At 35.4% G+C, this 19,809-nt stretch overlaps 1 protein-coding gene across 17 annotated transcripts in view; it reads left to right on the top strand.

Annotated features, from left to right (window-relative positions):
- Positions 1-19,809, top strand: part of Mbd5 (methyl-CpG binding domain protein 5) — a 348,936-nt gene that overhangs the window by 46,501 nt on the left and 282,626 nt on the right. For 13 of the 17 annotated variants that reach the window (XM_085681158.2, XM_085681157.2, XM_085681160.2 and 10 more), the window contains exon 2: positions 15,196-15,308. The exons of the other annotated variants lie outside the window; for them this stretch is intronic. The gene's annotated coding sequence lies outside the window, so the exon portion shown is untranslated. The remainder of the gene's footprint in view (positions 1-15,195; positions 15,309-19,809) is intronic. 17 annotated transcript variants of the gene reach the window in all.

Below are 19,809 nucleotides of genomic sequence, written 5' to 3' on the forward strand. Positions count from 1 at the left end.
ACACACAGAGAAACTCTGTCTCGCAAAACCAAAACAAAACAATTTTATTGATTGATTGATTGATTGATTGATTGATTTGCTGTTTGAAAGCAGTATGGTGGTCCAGAAATTTGACCATACTACAACTTTTTCTTTATGTGTAAAGCCCTGGACTAAGAGAAATGGAAATAACCTTCCTGAAAGGATTAAGGCATCAAGCATTTGGAACTTTCCTTAACTCTGAGTGTATATGACAGACTCAAACTTTGCTACAATACAATTATTACAAACAAAAATTCCTTTATTGCTGTAATAAATCAGTAATTTTGTAGATTTTTCTAATCATATTATAACATTGGTTGTGTGTACGATTTCTAAATGGTTGTTTATTAGAAACTCCAAAAAGTTTCATACGTAATATTTAGAATCTTTAGTTTTTTTAAAATCAATCCCCACATAAATATATTGATGATTAAAATAATTAGTTTGCAAGAAATGTAGAGCCAATAGTAGTCAACTTAGTCAACTATAAATAGCACCTGCTGTAGTTTATGCTTGGTTGTTCCTAAAAGGCCAAAATGTTAAATGAATAGCTCCGAACTTTGCAGACATGGGATGTGGTGGAATCTTCCATAGGTGGATGTAGTTGTTGTCCTGTGTTTTTGCTGGCATGTAGGACTCTTAGACTTTTCGTTGTCTTGGACAATAGATGAGTGGTTTTGCCACAAGCTGCTGCTCTCCCTCCATTCAGAATCATTAGCGGCAACCTGTCATGAATTAAAACCTCGAAAATGATGGAGCCAAATAAACTTGTAATACATGTATTCAGCTGTTATATTGTAGCCATAGCATAACATATCTGCCTAGTTGTTTTTCAGTTCACCTACAAATGTAATATTTAAAAATAAACATTAACTTTATTCTACTGTGCTTACAAAAGCATCATATAGAATGAATATTTATTCGTTGCCCTAGATCATCAATAACAATGCGGTTGAAAACTCAAGACCTCTTTTTTTTTATTTTTTTAGGGAATGATAAAGATGCCCTAGTTTTTCATGGTTTGTACTGCAAGCAGGTATAAGTTTCAAAAAGGTTGCATGTTAGCCTACATTGCTATAATAATTGGCAGTATATCAGTCATGATAGGCTATGTTAAAGCAAACACAAAACCTCAGTGCTTAAAAACAACAAAGGTATATTTCTTACATCCCATACACGTCAATCATAACCAACAAGAAATTTGTTCATGATAAGCACCTATGAACTTTTTGGAGCACCCACTAGTTCAAATGTTGGAGAACATAGGGGGAGAAATGGTTTCAAATCTGCAAAATAACATTCCAGTTCAGACATCACACATCCAAATTCAAGTAGGCCGAGAAGTTAGTCATTAATTGTATCTAGCAGAAATATCCTGTTGAACAATATATAAGTTAGAATAGCTGTAACATTTCTATTTGTCATGGCTAACGTATCTTCTCATTTATTAATTTACTACTTTAGTGAATACTTAACTATTTGGGGCTCACCATAGTAGAAAGTGAATGATTCTAGAGTCTCATAGTGTAGTCTGAACAAAAGAAGTTAAGTCTGTAGTAAAGATCACAATCTCTTGCTGAGAGGCTCTATTTGGCCTGCAGTGTTTATTTTATTTTATTTTATTTTTTATTTTATCTTTGAAGATAAAAAATGCCTGTTAAACTTTTTTAAAGGACCCAAATAAATGAAGAATATTTAACACACTTTAATCAACATACATAGCCAAGAAAGAAACATACTATCTAAGTCTTAACAAATAACATTTGTCCAAAACCTGCTTTATTGTATATGTACTTAAATTGGAAGTCCTTCTAGCAAATTCTTGTTTAAATAACTTGGTGTGAGAGAATTGTCTGTATTCTGTCAATCATGTATTTTAATAAAACGCTGATTGGCCAGGCAGGCAGTATAGGCGAGAAAGCCAGACAGGAAGTAGAGGTGGAACAAAGAGACTGGGAGTATTCTGGGAAAACAGGAAGCTCCCTCCGCCACTCCTGTCCAGATCACTGAAGAAGCAACATGTAAGCTGACAGCTGAAAAAGGTACCAGCCCCTCATATTACAGTAACTGTTGAATAAAATATCAAGAACTATCTAATAAGTTTTTTATATCATTTAATAGTGTACCTTTTCTTTATATGATACAGAATTTTTAAGGGATTATGAATCTTATTGAGCTAAAATGTTTTTTACTAACCTCTTAGATACTATTGGTACTAGCCATTAGAGATGTAGTGCAGTTATTTGACTTGATGCATGGATAGTTGTAAGATACCTATGATATCTGTATAGAAAGGCTAAGGTAGGTTTTGTTTTAGTACAGGAAATAAAACAAACTAAGGATAACTGCTTTTTTCAGAAAATTCTGCTTTTTCAGAAAATTAAAGCGTAAATCCATTTGTCTTAGAAATTTAAATAAAGATTATGAGATAAGGGACCTCCAAAGATATTGTTGCATTGTCTTCTCTTGGGACCTGTCCATAAGAATGGTTTGTTTCCCCAGGGAGAAATGCAGAAAACTAATTTTGCATTTGCAAGTAGTTATCAGTTGGAGATAGCTTCTGGGTTAGAGATGAAGGTATGTGTTCACCTTTCTTTTCAGATCCAGGGCCCTCTTTGTGTGAACCTGCTTTGGCCCGGTGCTTGCTGCCTTAGTCTCTGTGAGTCCATATGTACATCAGCCCTGTTGTGTTAGGAAGACCTTGTTTCCTTCCTAACACATCTTCTCCATCTTCTCTGGTTCTTACACTCCTTCCGCCTCCTCTTCCCTGCTGATTCCTGAGTAGAGGCATTTGATAGAGATATCTAGTTTTCTGTTGAGTGTTCAAAGTCTCTTATTTTCTGCATATTGTCTGGCTGCGAGTCTCTATATATGTTTTTATCTGGTGCAGGAGGAAGTTTCTCTGAAGAAGGCTGAACAAGGCACACCTGAAATAGATAGAATTCTTGAGTTAAGACTTTGGATCTTTTGAGCAGTATTGAGCTCAAGACCAAGTCAAAGCAGTAGATGTAGCACAACAGGTTGAGGATCAAAGCAGTGCTTTTATTACCTTCAATTAAATAACTGTGTCCAAAACTTGCTGGGCTAGGAAATGAACAGAAGAGAATGATAATAGTATAATGGCTCTTGATTGGGATGCCAAAGAAAGACCTATACCATCCTTTTGCCTCTACATCTCTTTGGCATAAATCAGTTTATAAATGGAAAAAAAAGAGATGTGACTGCCCTGTGAGGTGGCAGGCCCTACCAGGCACTGCCTAGATGGTAGGTCAGATCTTCGAAGACTCTGTAGAACTTCGGGATGTCTAGTGCATCAGCATGCTTGGAAACAACAGAGAGTCAGAGTATCATAATGAAGGGGAAGGATACTGCTTGCTGTGGTTTGAATAAGAATGGCCCCGATGACTCAAATATTTCAATATTTGGTTCAAAGTGAAACTGTTTTGGAAGAGTTTGGAAGAATTGGAGGTTTGTTACTGGGTGAGGGTTTTAGGGTTTCAAAATACTTAAGCCACTCCCAGTGCCTTTCTTGTCTGTCTGTCTGTCTGTCTCTGTCTCTCTCTCTTTCATCCCTCAGCCTCCTACATGTAGATCAAGATGTAAGCCCGCAGCTGTTCCTGCTGTCATGCCTTTTCTCTGCCATCATGGACTCTAGCTCTATTAAACCCTAAGCCAAATTAAACACTTCCTTTAAAAATGAAATCTGTAAAGGGTATTGGGGACACACATAAAAGTAGGTTTTATATACTGTATTATGAACTTAGCTACTGTATGAATATATATATATATATGTGTGTGTGTGTGTATTAAATACATAACCATACATATTACACATTAAGTTCTCTCTATGTATATATATATATGTGTGTGTGTGTGTGTGTGTATTTTTTCGAGACATGGTTTCTATGTGTAACTCTGGATGTCTTGGAACTTGCTCTGCATACCAGGATGGTTTTGAACTCAGAAATCCACCTGCCTCAAATGCTGGCATTAAGGCTATGTACCACCACTCAGATTGGAATATTATAATTTTAAACAGTAAAATATTGTGGTGCAAAATGTGTAGTGTTCTAAGAGACTAATATGAAAATATTTTATCTATGCATGGATATGATGATATACTGATATATATATACATGTATGTATATATGTATATATATGTATATATATAACACTGTCATACAGCTTTCTTAAGACTTACTAATAGGAAATTCTAAATGTTGTGTCATTTCTTACTTGGATTTGGGATTTATGTAATTTTGTCATTTTGACATCCATTGAAATATATTTTGATCGATATGATTAATGTTTTAAAAATAGATACAAAATAGTCAGGCGTCTCAAGTTACTCATTAGCCCCTTGCACTATTCTCACTCACAACCTGCAGTGCTGGTGTGTCAGTAAACCATGAGTGTTGTGTGATATTTTTCTCTTTGGTTTTTGAGGGCCCATCACTAAGTTCCCAATGAATTACACGTGGAGACTTATTCTTAGTTATGAATGCTCAGCCTTAGCTTGTCTTGTTTCTTGCCAGCTTTTCTTAATTTAAATTATTCCATCTATCTTTTGCCTCTGGGCTTTTACCTTTCTCTATTTATGCACACCTTTCTTTTCTTCTTTCTCAGTGACTTGCTGTGTAGCTGAGTGGCCATCCCCTGTCCTGTCCTCTCCTTGTTCTTTCTCTTACTCTCCATTGTCTCTCACCCCGATTTCTCCTATGTGTGCTCTCTGCCTGCCAGCCCTGCCTGTCCTTGCTCCTGCCTCACTGTTGGCCATTCATCTCTTTTTTAGGACCATCAGGTGTTTTACATCGGCACAGTAACAAGCTTCACAGAGTTAAACAAATGCAGCGTAAACAAAAGTCACATACCTGAAAATAATATTCCCCAACCCATTAGTTTACCTCAGTTTTCCAAATTTAGAGCCACTGCATGAATACTGTGTTTGCCCTCATCCCATCCAGCTTTACTATGTCAATGATTTTCCAATATTTTAGAAAATCGTTTGGACAAAACAAAGCAGAGAAAATAAGCATTCATAGATCATGTTGTCTAGTGAACTTACACAGGACGTATCGTCATCTGTGTCTGAAATTCTGGTATCAGAGGATGACCCCACTTCTCAGCTTCAATGCTTCAAGTTGTTCTCCCTGTTAGAGCTTACTTTTGCCTATTTCTTGAAGTTAGTTAATTTATTAATCTCAGGTTGCCAGTTTATCACTTTCATAGAATAAAATAATAACTGTTGAGATCATTACCAGTCATCAGAATTATTAATACCAATACTTTCATTTTTTATTATATTAAGAGAAGTTTAGGACAGGTGACTGTGGGTTTAGCTGTACAGAGTTAGAGGCAGGTGGTTAATCTTTCTCATAAGCAGTCAGGCATTTACCCATTGCTAAATTAAGGAGGAAGTGTTTCTGCAGGAAAGCAAGGGAACTATAAAAGTCACAGACCTGTGCGACAACATTCATGAAAAGGCAGTGCACTTTGTATTTAGTTTTGGACAATTTTGCAGATAACTAGGTTCCAGTAACTTTTGAAACTGACCTAGAAATACTTTGTTATAACAGTAGCAGATAAATACTGTCCTCTTCAAAAATATTCTTTTCTAAACTCTTTATTTGAGACTTTCTATTTCATTAGTTGATAAATGCTTATTGAAAAAATATTTGTTACTTTTCCTATTTTTATTCATCTGCAAATCTAAAGCAGGAATTTTGTAATTTGAATTTTTATGTTAATACATTTTAAAAATATCTGGCAAATGTTTCGAAAATTCTTATCATTAGATCTCAATTCACTGTCCATGCTTAAAATAGATTTTCTTACTTCCTTTCTTGAAGTTTTAGATGATCTGGTGGGGAAGATATATTCTACTATTCTGGTCTTTATGGGTCTCTACTATAAATAAAATAATGATGTAATGAAAATAATTTAAAATAAAACTGAAGTCTAATACTGTGGGATTATTATGAAGTTTGACCACTAAATATACAGAGCTTTTAAATATTTATGTACTTAAATTGTTAGATAAGAATTTGTTGAAGTGCTGGGTAAGGTTATGTTAAAATGGTAAGATAGTTGCCTTTTTCTTCTATCAGATTTTTGTATAGTGTACTTTAATGGCAAAAGTTATTGTGGGTTTTTTTTTCAAATGCATTATAGAAAGGTAAGATTAAACACATAAAAGTACTGAGTACTTCTAAGTGTTTGAAAGGCACTTACTAAATACTAGTATATAATATGCTCAAAAGTCTGTACTTTCTTTAGTATTTATTACAGCATAAGAAGCAGCCCAAACACAATGTGTCAAGGTGCTAGGCAATTTTAAATGTTAATTCAGATATAAAATAGGCTAAATAAATGGTATATTTTTATTGTCTTCTAACTTTCATTCTCTCAAATAACATGTCAAAAAATCTCTACAAGTATTGAGTTTATGTCTGCCATTTAAAATTTTTGTTTCCCTAGCATTTAGGAATAGTTCTAGGAAAAAAATGGGAGCTTGATCAGTATTTGTTCAATCAGGAATGAAAAGAACAGATGACAGAGATGTAATTATGTCCCCGTTATATATACACTGAGTTTTTCCAGTGTAAATCACTTTGGTCCCTTACAATCTCTTCTAGTTTAGAAATTAAAGGAATATGAAATACAGTTTAGTAATTAAGGTACCTTAAACCACCAGACAGGGGAAATAACAACATAGAGCTGGAAAGATGAGCTTTGACAAAGAATTAGTGTGCCCTTTATTCAGATGAACTACGTACTGACTTCAGTGAGGAGTGTGAGTGCATTGAGGTGTAAAGGAAATAGGCATATCCTTTCAATCCCAGGCAGTTTTACACAGATGTAACCTTGACAACAGATTGTCCTGCACTTGTGTGAATGACTTCTTATGTATTGTGGCTTTTGATTTCGTTTATGCTGCAGTGCGTCTACTGTACTGTACATACATACTTGTGTTCGAGAATTCCAGCTATCTTAGAATACAAACGACTACAGGGCACTGACAACTTTAACCATATTCATAGAGTATGGATCTGATAGGTTAATAATTTCATCTCAGCCAGACCACATAGACTCATTTCTTTTTACCATTTCACTGTGATGCTGTATAAATCCTTCAAAATTTTCCCAGTCATTGTACTTGTATTTATTATGCAGTGTTATTTTGTGAGTTTTTTTCTTTGCTAAATTATTCTATACCTTTTTGTGTGTAAGGAAATATTCCCCATTTCTGCATAAAACAAAAGGCATTTCATCGCCAGATGAAGGTTGTATGGTGATATGCAAGATATTCATCAGTGTGGCTATAGGATAGGGCCAGTTCAGGTGCCCTCTCCTCAGCTGCCCAAGGAACAAGCTGGGTATATCTCCTTGGACACCTGGGAACCCCTCTTAGAGTCAAGTCTCTTGCCAACCCCAAAATGGCTCCCTTAAGATACCTACTTCCCTGCTCCCATATCCACCCTTCCTCCATCCCAACCATCCCATTCCCCTAAGCTCTCCCCATCCTCCCTTTCTCCCTTCTCTCTCCCCATCTTCCCTTCCCCCCACCCCACCCCCACCCCCAAGCTCCCAATTTTTGCCTGGCAATCTTGTCTACTTCCAATATCCAGGAGAATAACTATATGTTTTTCTTTGGGTTCATCTTATTTAGCTTCTCTACGATCACGAATTATAGGCTCAATGTCCTTTATTTATGGCTAGAATCCACTTATGAGTAAGTACATAGAGACAGAGACCCACACTGGAGCACTGGACTGAGCTCCCAAGGTCCAAATGAGGAGCAGAAGGAGGGAGAACATGAGCAAGGAAGTCAGGACCACGAGGGGTGCGCCCACCCACTGAGACGGTGGGGCTGATCTAATGGGAGCTCACCAAGGCCAGCTGGACTGAGACTGATGGAGCATGTGATCAAACCAGACTCTCTGAATATGGCTGACAATGAGGGCTGACTGAGAAGCCAAGGACAATGGCACTGGGTTTTGATTCTACTGCGTGTACTGCCTTTGTGGGAGCTAGTCTCTTTGCATGTTCACCTTCCTAAACTTGGATGGAGTGGGGAGAACGTTGGACTCCCCACAGGGCAGGGAACCCTGACTGTTCTTTGGACTGGAGAGGAAGGGGGAGGGAAATGGGAGGAAGGGAGGAGGTGGAAATTTTTTAAAATAATTAAAAAAAATAAAAATAAAAAACTGAGAGGCATTCTTAAAGATCCTTTATTGAAGCTAGAATTGCTCTCTAGTTCTAGACCTCTGATTGAAACTGCTCCCTTCACATATGTCCGACTATTGAAAAGATTTGGGTTTTACAGTTCTTATTCATTCATTCAGTGTCTTCTGCAGTACATAGCAATCTCCCTGTGAGTTTCCATCAAGTCTCTTCCTTCCATTTGTTCTGCTACGTCTCCCCAACTTTATCATTTCACAAGAAGTGCCAGCATCTCATTCTTGATTACTTATTATACTCATATTTGCAATTATTCTTCTCCTTTTCTTTTCTTCTTCTTCTTCCCAGTCTATCTCCTTTGCTCTCTGCCCCACCAATTTCTTCACTTACTGGTTGATTAATTTATTGTCATTCAATAATTACTTATTCCCTACCTCATATGCCTGAATATATTATGCTTCATGATGAAAAAGAGGGACTGTCCTTATATTTTCCTATATTTTAAGACTAAAAGCATCAGTAATAAACATGTACAACTTAAACTTCTCTTATTTTTGTATATAATCTTGTAGAAAAGATAAGAATATATAGTTGCTATTCCAAATGATCTTTTTTCTGATAACTTTTGCAAAATTTATAATTAATAGGTTTTTAATAAAATTAATATATTGTTTTTTATAAACATCTTACTAATAATTATGCTAACTTTTGTTAGGTATGTGAGTTTATAAACATGTTTTTTTTTAAATCTTCACATAATGCTCATGTGAAAGCAAAGGTGCAAAGTTGTGTGTTTAAAGTCATTCATTCACCATAACAAGAATAGAAATTTATTTGATGTTTTATTTTAAATTTTACTTGTTTTAGTTCTGTGTTTACATCATTCTGTAAATGCATCGTATTTATATTTCAAATCTTCTCTTTTTCTCCCTTTCTCCTCCAACTCTGCCATGCCCCTCTGAAGTTCATGATTTCCACTTCTATAAATGTTATTAAAATCTCTCTCTCCCTTTCTCTTCCGAGCCCATCTAGTCTAATGTTTCTGTTCTGTAGGTGTGTTTATTACTGACAGTGTGGGATTGGTTAGCCTATCTACCAGGAGGATTGTTCCTGGAGGAGACTGATGCACCTTCTCTCAGGAGCCATTGACTGCCTATATAAGTTCTTCATCAGATAGCTAACACTTTTGAAGTTTCCCCTATTTTTTTTGGCATATCATATGGTGGTGTCATTATGGAAGTCTTTTTTAGAAATTCCATAGGTGCAGCTTCGCTATCTTGTAGAAGACACTATCTACCAGCAGGAATCCTAGTCTTATGGCTCTTTAAGTCTTCTCACCCTCTCCTTTGTGATATTTTCTAAGCTTTAGACGCAGGGTTTTCTTGTAGATGTAGCAAGTGGAGATAGTGACCCCACAGGCACTTAATCTCTGCATTTTGACCATTAGTGGTTCTCTTTTAGCAGCTTTTGTGTGCTGCAAAAAAATGCAGATGCTTTCTTGAGGGGTGAGAGTTGCATTATCTGCTGCATTATCTGTGATATAAAAGTAACTGTTTAGAATGCAGTTAAGACTGGTTTAGAAAAATGAGAATAGTAGTTTTTCTCTGGGTAGGGTCTGTGATCCTTCCACTAATTAGTAGTTGGATGGGTTTAAAATTTAAGGCTTTAGTTCCCGCCTATTGAGAACGCCTTAAGTCCAGTTACACAGCTGTTTGTTGCCTCTGTAAATAGTGTCAATATTCACCATTGGAACTGTCTTGCCAGGTTGGTCATTATTGTAGTTTATAGACTTTTGCTTTTCTGTCTAGATGGCTTCTATCACATCATACTATGCAATGGCAGCTTATTCTCAGGGAAGAGACTTCCAGGTCACTTCCTGTTTGATTCCTTTAAGACCTGAGTCCAAATTTATATAGTGTCTTCAGTATTAGGATCTTACCTCCAAGTTCATAGAGGTAATGGGCAATGCCAGTTGCCTAAGTTACATTGTGAATCTCCTGTCCCCACCTCCCAGTCTATCACAGTGACAATGCCAGTAGAGGACTCCTATCACTGGAACCAGGGTTCACTCCAGTTGCTCAGATATCGATGGTTTTTGTGGGGAGAACTATCAACCTATGCAGTATAATTCTGTTTAAACTACACATATATACACACACCACCACCACCACCATCAACACCACCCATGCCACCACCATGTGTATTTTAAAGTAAACTTATACAAATAGTTTTTTGTGTCAAATATCTACTCTGTTATGATTGTCTTTCCTTTCTCTCCTTAATTCTCTCTCCCCAGTTAGAGGGTCTCCTCAATTTTATCCTTGTCTTCCTTCATAGCATCCATGTTCTAATATCCTCTTGAGCTCTTTCTCTCATTCTACTTATCTAGCTTCTGAGGATATCGATATTCAGCTCTGGGGATTCTCTTCTAGAATTCACAAAGAAGAAAGAACAAATAGTGTTTCTCTTTTTGGGTCTGGGTCAACTTTTATGGTGTGTATTCTAGTAATCCATGAGCATGGGAAGTCATTCCTTTCTCTAGTGTCTTACATAATACTGATCTTCAGTATTTGAATTTTTCAATGTAGAAATCTTTTATTTCCTAGATTATATTTTTTCCTAGATTGATTTTTCTTTTGAATTGTGAAAGGAAAAATTTCCATGATCTCTTTCTCAGCATGTTTGTTTTTGGTGTATAGGAAGCCTACTAATTTTTGTAAGTTGATTTTGTATCCTCTAAATGTGTTGGGCATTTATAGCAGTTTTCTGAAATCTCTTATGAGTAATATAGTATTTGCAATAGGGGTTAATTTGACTTCCAGTTTTCCTGTTTGTGTCCCTTTAATTTCCTTTGTCTTGTCTTACTGCACTAGCTAGTACTTCTAATATTTTATTGAAAAAGGCTAGGTATAGTAGTCATCCCTGTTTTTGTGATTTTAATAGGATTGCTTCAGGTCTTACATTTAGTTTGATGCTGGCTATGGCTTTATAATCTATAGCCTTTATTCTGTTCCCTCCAGTCCAAGTCTTTCTAGATTTTTATCAGGACAACATATTGAATTTTATCAAAGACCTTCTCTGGATCTATTGAAATGATTGTGTCATTTTATCTTTTAAATCCATTTATATGGTTCATCATATTTATTCACTTAAATATGTTGAACCATCCCCATATTATTAGGATAAAGCAAACTTGATTGTGGTAGATAATCTTTTTTATATAAGCTTGTATTTAATTTGCAATATTTTATTGAAGATTTTTGTTCTGTGTTGACAGAAACAATGCCTTATAGTTTTCATTGTCATTGTGATTTTCCTGGTTTTGGCATTGTGATAATACTGGCATTGTAATGTAAGTTTGGGAGAACTCCTTCTTTTTCGTTTTTGGTAAAAAAAACATAAGTAATGGTTGTAGTTCTTTGAAATTCTCATAGAATTCTACTGTGAATTTGTCTGGATTTGTGTTTTTTTTGTTGTTGGAAGTCTTCTAATTACTCTTTCAATTTCTGTATTTCTTATAGGTTTCTTTAAGGTATTGATCTCCTGTTGATTTTGAAGAATCTGGAAATCCCTCTATTTTTGTTTGTCAGCTCAATAGAACATGTTATTAAATAGTAAATATTACCAAATACTTTAAAATCTGTTTTTCTTCTTTGTCCGCTATAAAGTTCCCCTGTTCATCTTTAATTTCATGAGTTTTATTAACAATTCTGGGTCAGGCTCAGCAATGGAGCACATGGATGTGGTCCTATCTGGGCCTGGACCAAGAGCACTCATGGATACAGCTCCTCTGTATTGCAGGAATAGTTTGAATGTACAGCTTGGAGTGAGAGTCTTAAGTCGGACTAGGAAACTTAGTTTCTTAAAAAACAAAACAAAAACTTTATAGACAGAATCATCATCAAAAAATTACAGTTTTTGATTTGATCTATGACAGACATGACTTTTGAATTATTGAGAACATATGACTATGTAATATAAAACTTTTATGAAATGGACTGATTTTATTTCATAGTATTTATTATTTAATTTTTATTGTGTGTATGTTTGGTATGTGTGGGATTACGTGTGCCACACCCTGGGCATAGAGATCAGGGGACAACTTTCTGTAATTGGTTCATTCTACCTCAGGAAATGCCTTTAGCAGGTGCACCATCTGCTCTGCCTTTTCCTGATTGTGGATCATTAAACATGTCTTTTTAGCAGGTGAGCCATCTTATTTCCATTTGCCTGATTTGGGGTTAGTAAACATGGCTTCTTTGCTATTTTTTTTTAAATTAAGGTGAGAATATGTATCTGTAGTTTCTGCCAACGAGCATTACACATTTTTTAATGTTACAGTATTTACTTAAGCATCCCAGTAAGGATCCTATTTACTTAAGATCCTATTTTATACTTCTTCTACATTGTTTATACAATGTATTTCAAGTATTTTACATTATATTATATCAATCATATATCACATGGCAGGCTTTCCCACTGTAGATAAAGATTACATAGTAAGATTGAAAACCTAGTGTTGAAATACTTTATAAAATCTTACCTGTTTAAAACCGAAGATAATATCATGTTGTAGAACATACTTTTATGTATTTAGTGTTTAATCATTGCACTTGAGACCATGATCTTGTGTTAGCATTAATATTAGACAGAACACTTCACTTTTTCTCTGCTTCTGTTCTCTTGTAAACATGACACCTACCTCTTGTGAAATGTCAAACTGGGAGACTCAGGCAGTTGTTGGGATTATACATTTCTGCCACAGTAAAATTAAAAATGTTCTAAAACCAAGTATTTACAAATACCATTGGGTCATGGAAGTAATAAAGGAAAACAGTTGTGGTATATCTGAAAGTAGCTACCCTAATATACAATCTCATAGAAAATATACTTTTCATAATATTTCCATGGTTATTGATTTCTAACATTACTTTAAAATACATTTTAACATTTTTATTTGTATCTTATCATGAAAATGTGTGTTTATTAACATCTTTTCACATTTCATAGGTTCAGTTCTTTTTCATGGCTAAGTAATTACCTACAATATATGAATATTGAATACTTTTAACAGTCAGTCAAACTTGGGGCAGGAGAGGTAGTTCATTTATTAAGAGCACTTGTTCTTGCAGAGGGCTTGGGTTCAAATTCTAGTCCCCACCTGTTGGTTCATAGTCATATGTAACTATAATCCAGTGCCTTCTAATCCTTACTGGATTCAGGCATGCATGTGGTCACTCAAATCACTCATACACATAAAATAAATACGCAAAAAAATTGAAATTAAAACAGTTACCCAAGCACATTTTTTTTTCTTTTTAACCTGTCATAACTGCAAAAAAATATATCACTGTGTTATTTTGGGGAAACAGTTACTATTTTAAAACAAGGTATCTTCTTGCTATGTATAAAATAATTTTACCATTTTCTTTTACTGTCCATTTTATGGAAATTCTGACTGTGTTTGTATGGAAACCATTTTGAAAGTAAAACTATCTCCCCTTTCTCATCCTGACCCTCAAACATAAGTATATCTGCACAGCCTTTGCTTGACTGTTAAGGCTTTTGCTAGTTCAGGAAATAAGTAAGCATTTCAGTAAGCGGGGAAAAGGGCTAACATGTCACAGCAGATTTGACCATTTTATCTTTCTGCATTGTCTAATAGACTATGGCTTTGACATCCTCCCGTCTCAGGCTCCCACATGTGCAGACTCTCTTCTGTGCCCTTCTAGAGATGCTGTTGTTTCTGTCTCTCCTAGTTGCAGTATTATTTTCTTTCAGTTCTTCTTCAGAGCTTCCCTGCCCATTTAATGACATCAGTACTTCTGTTATCTGTGATTTCTGGACCTGCATTTTCCTTCATCAGGGAATGGCTTCGGCCATCTGTCTGTAGTATTAATGTGGATGTTGTCTGCTTTACTTATTTTAGTGGCTAACCTCTGTTAGGATGAAACTGTTTTATTCTTACCTACTAATTTTATATGATCTATCTAAGTTGTTACATTTTGATTGAATTTCATACGTAAAATTAACAATATTTGATAAGCTAGGGTTTTCCTGCTTTCTTTGCTTTTCGGTCAGAAATACATACCTGAAAATCAGGTGTTCTGATTACCTTGGAGCCTTTCAACTTATTCTTGTGGTAGCTAGAGAAGAGAAGTTTTGAGGCTATATTTTAAAAGTTTAAACTATGAATTCTGTAAATTAAGGAGATTATCTTGAGTATAGTTTCTTTTTTATATATTGACATGAAGTCCATAATCATGATGATTCTTAAATTTTTATCATGTGATTGTATTAAGCAGTTAGCTATGTGTACATACGGACAGGTTTATTTGAAGAATGCCATAGTTATCCTAATCTGAAAGTTATTAAGCCATTAAACTGTACTACTGGCCATTTAACATGGGCTATTTACATGCAGAAAATTTCTCTAGAAAACCTAGATTTTCTGATGTTTTCTTTGGTTATTGAGCTCATCAATGTATCTGGAAGAGCAAACATGGTGTTCCCTGCCAATCATCGAAGTACACCAGAAAGATCCTAAGTTTGAGATACATGTAGAAATTGTGTATCAAAAACAAACCAACCTGCAATTCTCCCAAAATGAGAAAGAAGCTAATGATCTATATTAGTATAAATAATATTAATGATATTTATTAACTATCCACAAATTAAATTAATTTTTGATTCTATATATTCTTGAGGTTGTTTAATATGCACAAGAAAAACATTCGTTCTATTTCTTTTCATTTGCTACAGAAACTTAGTTCCCGAGAGCATAAGTGTCTACTATAATTGGCAGATCCAACCTCTGGCTTTTTAAAACTAAATTTCTTAGATTATGCCTGCTGCTTCTGGCACTATCATTCAACCAGTTAAAAATGTATTCCACTACTCTATAGGAAGCTTTTCCTTTAGGTAGACTATCAAAGATTAATTCTAATACTTACTATTTTTTTTTTAATATGGCACATTGTCTCACTTCTACAGGATAGAAACCTACAAACCTTTTACCTTGGATGAAAGACTTGATTTGGCAATCTACGTTAACAATCCTATCTGGCCTGTCAGTGTTTGCTACACCAAGTTCATTACAACTTTATGTAAGTAATTCCCTGTTAGAATAAATATGTAAGCATTTGGAAAGAACAAGTGTGGGAAATCAGTATGAAAATAACAAACAAGCCACAAACAAGGCACAGTGTTGCAGTCAGTTGGCATAGGGTGTTACTCACCAGGAGTGACCTGACCAAGGTTCTGAAGGTCCTGAGCTAGCGATGTAGTTCAGGTTGCCAAAGGTCTGATTCCAAAAACAGAGATGTCCCAGCTGCCTCATAATCCCAGAATGTTAAAGGTCGGCTGAATCCTCTTAAAGTATTGGAATCTAGCGAAGCATAAATTATCACTGAATAAACTTTTGGTGATTGCTGATTAATGAGCACCTTTTAAAGGGTAGCAGGATATGCTTAATCACTTAAGCAGGATAAAGATTGTTGTTTTGGTCAGGCGATGGTGGCTCAGGCTTTTAATCCCAGCTCTCAGGAGGCTGAGGCAGGCAGATCTCCTAGTTCCAGGCCAACCTGGTCTACAGAGCTAGCCCCAAAAGAGGCTCCAAAGCTACACAGAGAAACCCTGTCTTTGTAAACAAACAGAAATGTTGTTTGTCTTAAAAGTGTGTATTTTCAAGTTCCTAAAAGAATATAGAGAATATTGAGATACCATTTCTAAAAGTACTCCAAGTTTTTCCTTATCATAAACTATTTTCTTGTTATTCTGCGCTAGATTTTGAATGATATACAAAACAAAAATCTAGTTTTCTGGGAGACGATGTATAGCTGCCACTTCATAGTTTATATTACTCGTTACCATGTGTAATTCTATTAATATTCATGTAATCTGTGTGTAAGTAAAAATATCCTTTTTATTTACATAGTATTAATTTAAGTCTTTCCCGTTTAGATAATGAAACTAGTTCTTTTTTTAAATAAAGGTTACTACCTTTAATTAATTTAACATTTATATAGTCTTTTTAGAGTATATATTACATATCAATATAAATTACTTGAATATAAATTATATATTATAAAATACTTATGTGGAGGCCCATAAATGTGAGCCTTGTTCAAAGGTCAGAGAGTTGAAACTTCTGTTCCTTCAAGGTTATTGTTCCTTTCTACCTCAAATAAATATTCTACCTAGATTTAGACCAGGTTTTTGTAAACAGGTGTGGCTAGTATCCAGTCCTTGTATTTCAGGAAAGAGAAGTAGATTTTTTTTTTTTTTAACCCCAAACAAAAGTCTTAGAATTCAGCTAAGTTCACACTCCCTTAGGGAGATAACAATGGATTCCACCCAGGGAGTGGTTTGACTACAGAATGTTTTGGTCTAGGGGTGTGAGCATTACTGGTCTTATTCTAGCAATAGAATGTTTAAGAATGTAGCCTGCAGCCTTCAATTGGTCTGTTCACTTCCTCGTATCATGTTAATGCTTTTGTTTTTTATCCTTCTCCTACCTTTTGGGATCAGTGTGTTTACTGTAAGCAAATGAAAATTTAACACAGGAGATTTCAGTTCTCACTGGAGCTCCCTCCAGTCCCGTCCTATGTTTTCTGTGTGGTTATTTTCACTCGTGTCCTCGTGCCCTTCACTACTCCTCCAATCCCCGTGCCCCTACCCTAGTAAGTGGTATTTTTGTCGAAACTGGTCTCTGACTCACATATATGCACATACCGCTTTTTAAATTATGTCTGTAAGTTAGTTTTGATAGACGCTGTTCTTAGCGTCATTAGCAGATTTGGAAAAAGCACTTTTTTTGTGAATAAGTTGTGTCAGATGTGCAGCGTTTGAATGCTAAATGTACTTGAGATTTGCTGGATTACAAATCCATCTGAAGCTATTTTATATTTCAAGAGGGAAAAATTGAGATTCCTTTTTCTTAAAAGAGAATAGAAAAGAAAAAAAATCTAATGAAAATACTGTTACAAGTTAAAAAAGCACTATTATCAATTTTTAATTACCCATGGTCAGATCAATTAGCCTGGTATAATCAGTTTAACATTTATACTTTTTCCATTTTCATTAATAGGCTTTTGAAACTTTAAAAGTAAATTACAGAAGAACTGATAAGGGAAAGGAAATGACACGGAAAAAAGCTTCAGATTTCAATTTTCTTTCTTTTTTTTGGTTTTACAGAAGTCACTTTAATTAGCACTACAAGCTTTGGATGCCACAGTTCATAACATTTAAAAATGGACATTATATAACCTCTGATGGAATGTTAATTACTTAAATTTGAAAGTAATTATGATAAACATGCATTGGAATGCCACGCTTAACCATATAAATATGTACAGTTGTTGTGGATTAATCAAAAATTATGTTTTAAAGAATTGAAATTTTTAATGACCCCAATTTAGTCATTGTATGCTGTCTATATCTATTAAGATATAATAATATATTCTATAAATGTTCATAACTTTTATAATAAATCATAGCATTTCTTCTGTTTCTAACAAAGTGAAAGAAAGAAAAAATAGTAAAAGTCCATTTTTAGCTCTTCTTCCTTTAAAGAAAATTCCCTGACACTGGAAAAGAAGGGGAGTATTAAGTATAGCCCATTTGCTTGCTTATTCATTGGGTTTTTTCAGTTTTCTCTTTGTTTGTCTTTTATTTTTGAGGTTATATTTACATCATTTCCCTTTCTTCCCTCTAAATCTTCCCTATACCCCTTGTTGGTTTCCAAAATTCATGGCCTCCTTTTTATCATTAATTGTTGTTATACAATAGATGTATATCTATATATACATATGTAATCCTAAATAGAACCTGCTTGGTCTGTATGCTGTTACTTATATGAATGTTTGAAGAACTGACCATTTGGCGTTAAATGACCAATTGATGTGCTCTTGCCTGTGAAAACTGTTTCTTCTGTTCTCAGCACTCTGTGGTTGCTGTAGTTCTTTATGTAGGCTTGAGGTCTCATGGTCTTCCCCTGTCCACTCTGGCATGTCTATTGTTACCCTTGTTCAGCTCGTGTTTAGGGAGTCATGCTGCTGACTCTTGATGGGCATGATTTCTGAAGTTACCAAGAAACACAATGACACAACATACTCCCTGATCCTCTGTATCTTAAGTCTTTTCAAGTGCTCCTCAGCAATGTTCCTTGAATCTTAAGTATAGGAGTTGTTTTGTAGATGTATCATTTGGTCATGGGATCCACAACTTTACATTTTGATTGGTGTGGTTTTCTGTGTAGGCGGGGTTTTTTGTTCCACCAACACAATCCCAAATAACCACACAGAGACTTAATATTAATTATAAATGCTTCACCTATAGCTTAGGCTTGTTACTAAGTAGCTCTTACAAGTTAAATTAACCCATTTTTCTTAACTACACCTGGCCACATAGCAGGAACTTTTATCAGCATGGCATGATCATCTTTTTTCTGCATCCCCTGGCATCTCCACCCTCATCTCCCCACACTCTCATTTGGTCTCAAAGCCCTGAATAACCTTTTCCTGCCTAACTATTGGCCAGTTAACTTGTTATTAACCAATTAGAATAACATATTCACAGTATACAAAAAGATTGTTCCACAGCATTTCAGCACTGGTCTCTGTCTGTTGCAAAGAGAAGTTTCTCTGATGAGGAGTGAGGCTGTATTTACCTGTACTTATAAGGACAGACATTTTTCATGTACTTAAGGATTATGCTGGTTTACTAAAGTGGTGGTTATAGGATCTCCTCCAAGAAGCTTACATGGAATCTTCTGATACCATGAAGGTACCATGGAAGATGGTGCTCAGACAGGAGGCACTCAATTTCAGCCAAGGGGCCTCTAAAATTCATGCTGTCTTAGGGTCTTACCCTGGTGGTCAACCTAGAGCCATAACAATACTCTGTAATTTATGGGGAGTCTTTCACAGATCTGGAATAAAAAGGGGCTGCTCATGTATGGTGTTGAGGTTTTTATTAGGTTGTCTGTGACTGTTAGAGGGAGCATTGTCAGATCATATGAGAAAATTTCATGTAAACTATATATAAATTTACAGGTATTATAGGTTCCCCCCTTAGGTAAATAGTTAATGACATGATTTCTTAGGACTTTTTCAAAGACCCTTACTGTTACTATATCCTCTCTGTCCTTTATTTCCCTCCCACCTCAATTATTAGAGCCCCTCCTCACTTTTCCCATTATACTCATCAGATCACTTGTACACTGATATTCCCACTTTTATTGCTCCTCCATTTCCTGCCCCGGCAATTGTCCCTTCCTGGTTTTTATACTTACTCCACAGTGTGTACTCACATATGAAGATTTTTAGCTAGGAGATTCAGCTGAAGGAGAACATGCCACCTCTGTCTTTCTGGGTTGCATTTACCTCACTCAATGTGATCTTTTCTAGTTCCTTCCATATATCTATTAATGTTCCTGATCCATTCATTGGTTGAAGGTCATTTAGATTATTTTCATTCCCTCACCATTGTGAGTAGAGCCCCAGGGAAAATGGCTAAGCAAATATCTGTGGAATGAGGTGCTGAGTCCTTTGAATATATGCCAAGCAATGGTATAGCTAAGCATTATGATAGATTTATTTTCAGCTT

The sequence above is a fragment of the Myodes glareolus genome, chromosome 21, assembly GCF_982192425.1.
Source record: "Myodes glareolus chromosome 21, mMyoGla1.1, whole genome shotgun sequence".
Taxonomy (NCBI): Eukaryota; Metazoa; Chordata; class Mammalia; order Rodentia; family Cricetidae; genus Myodes; species Myodes glareolus.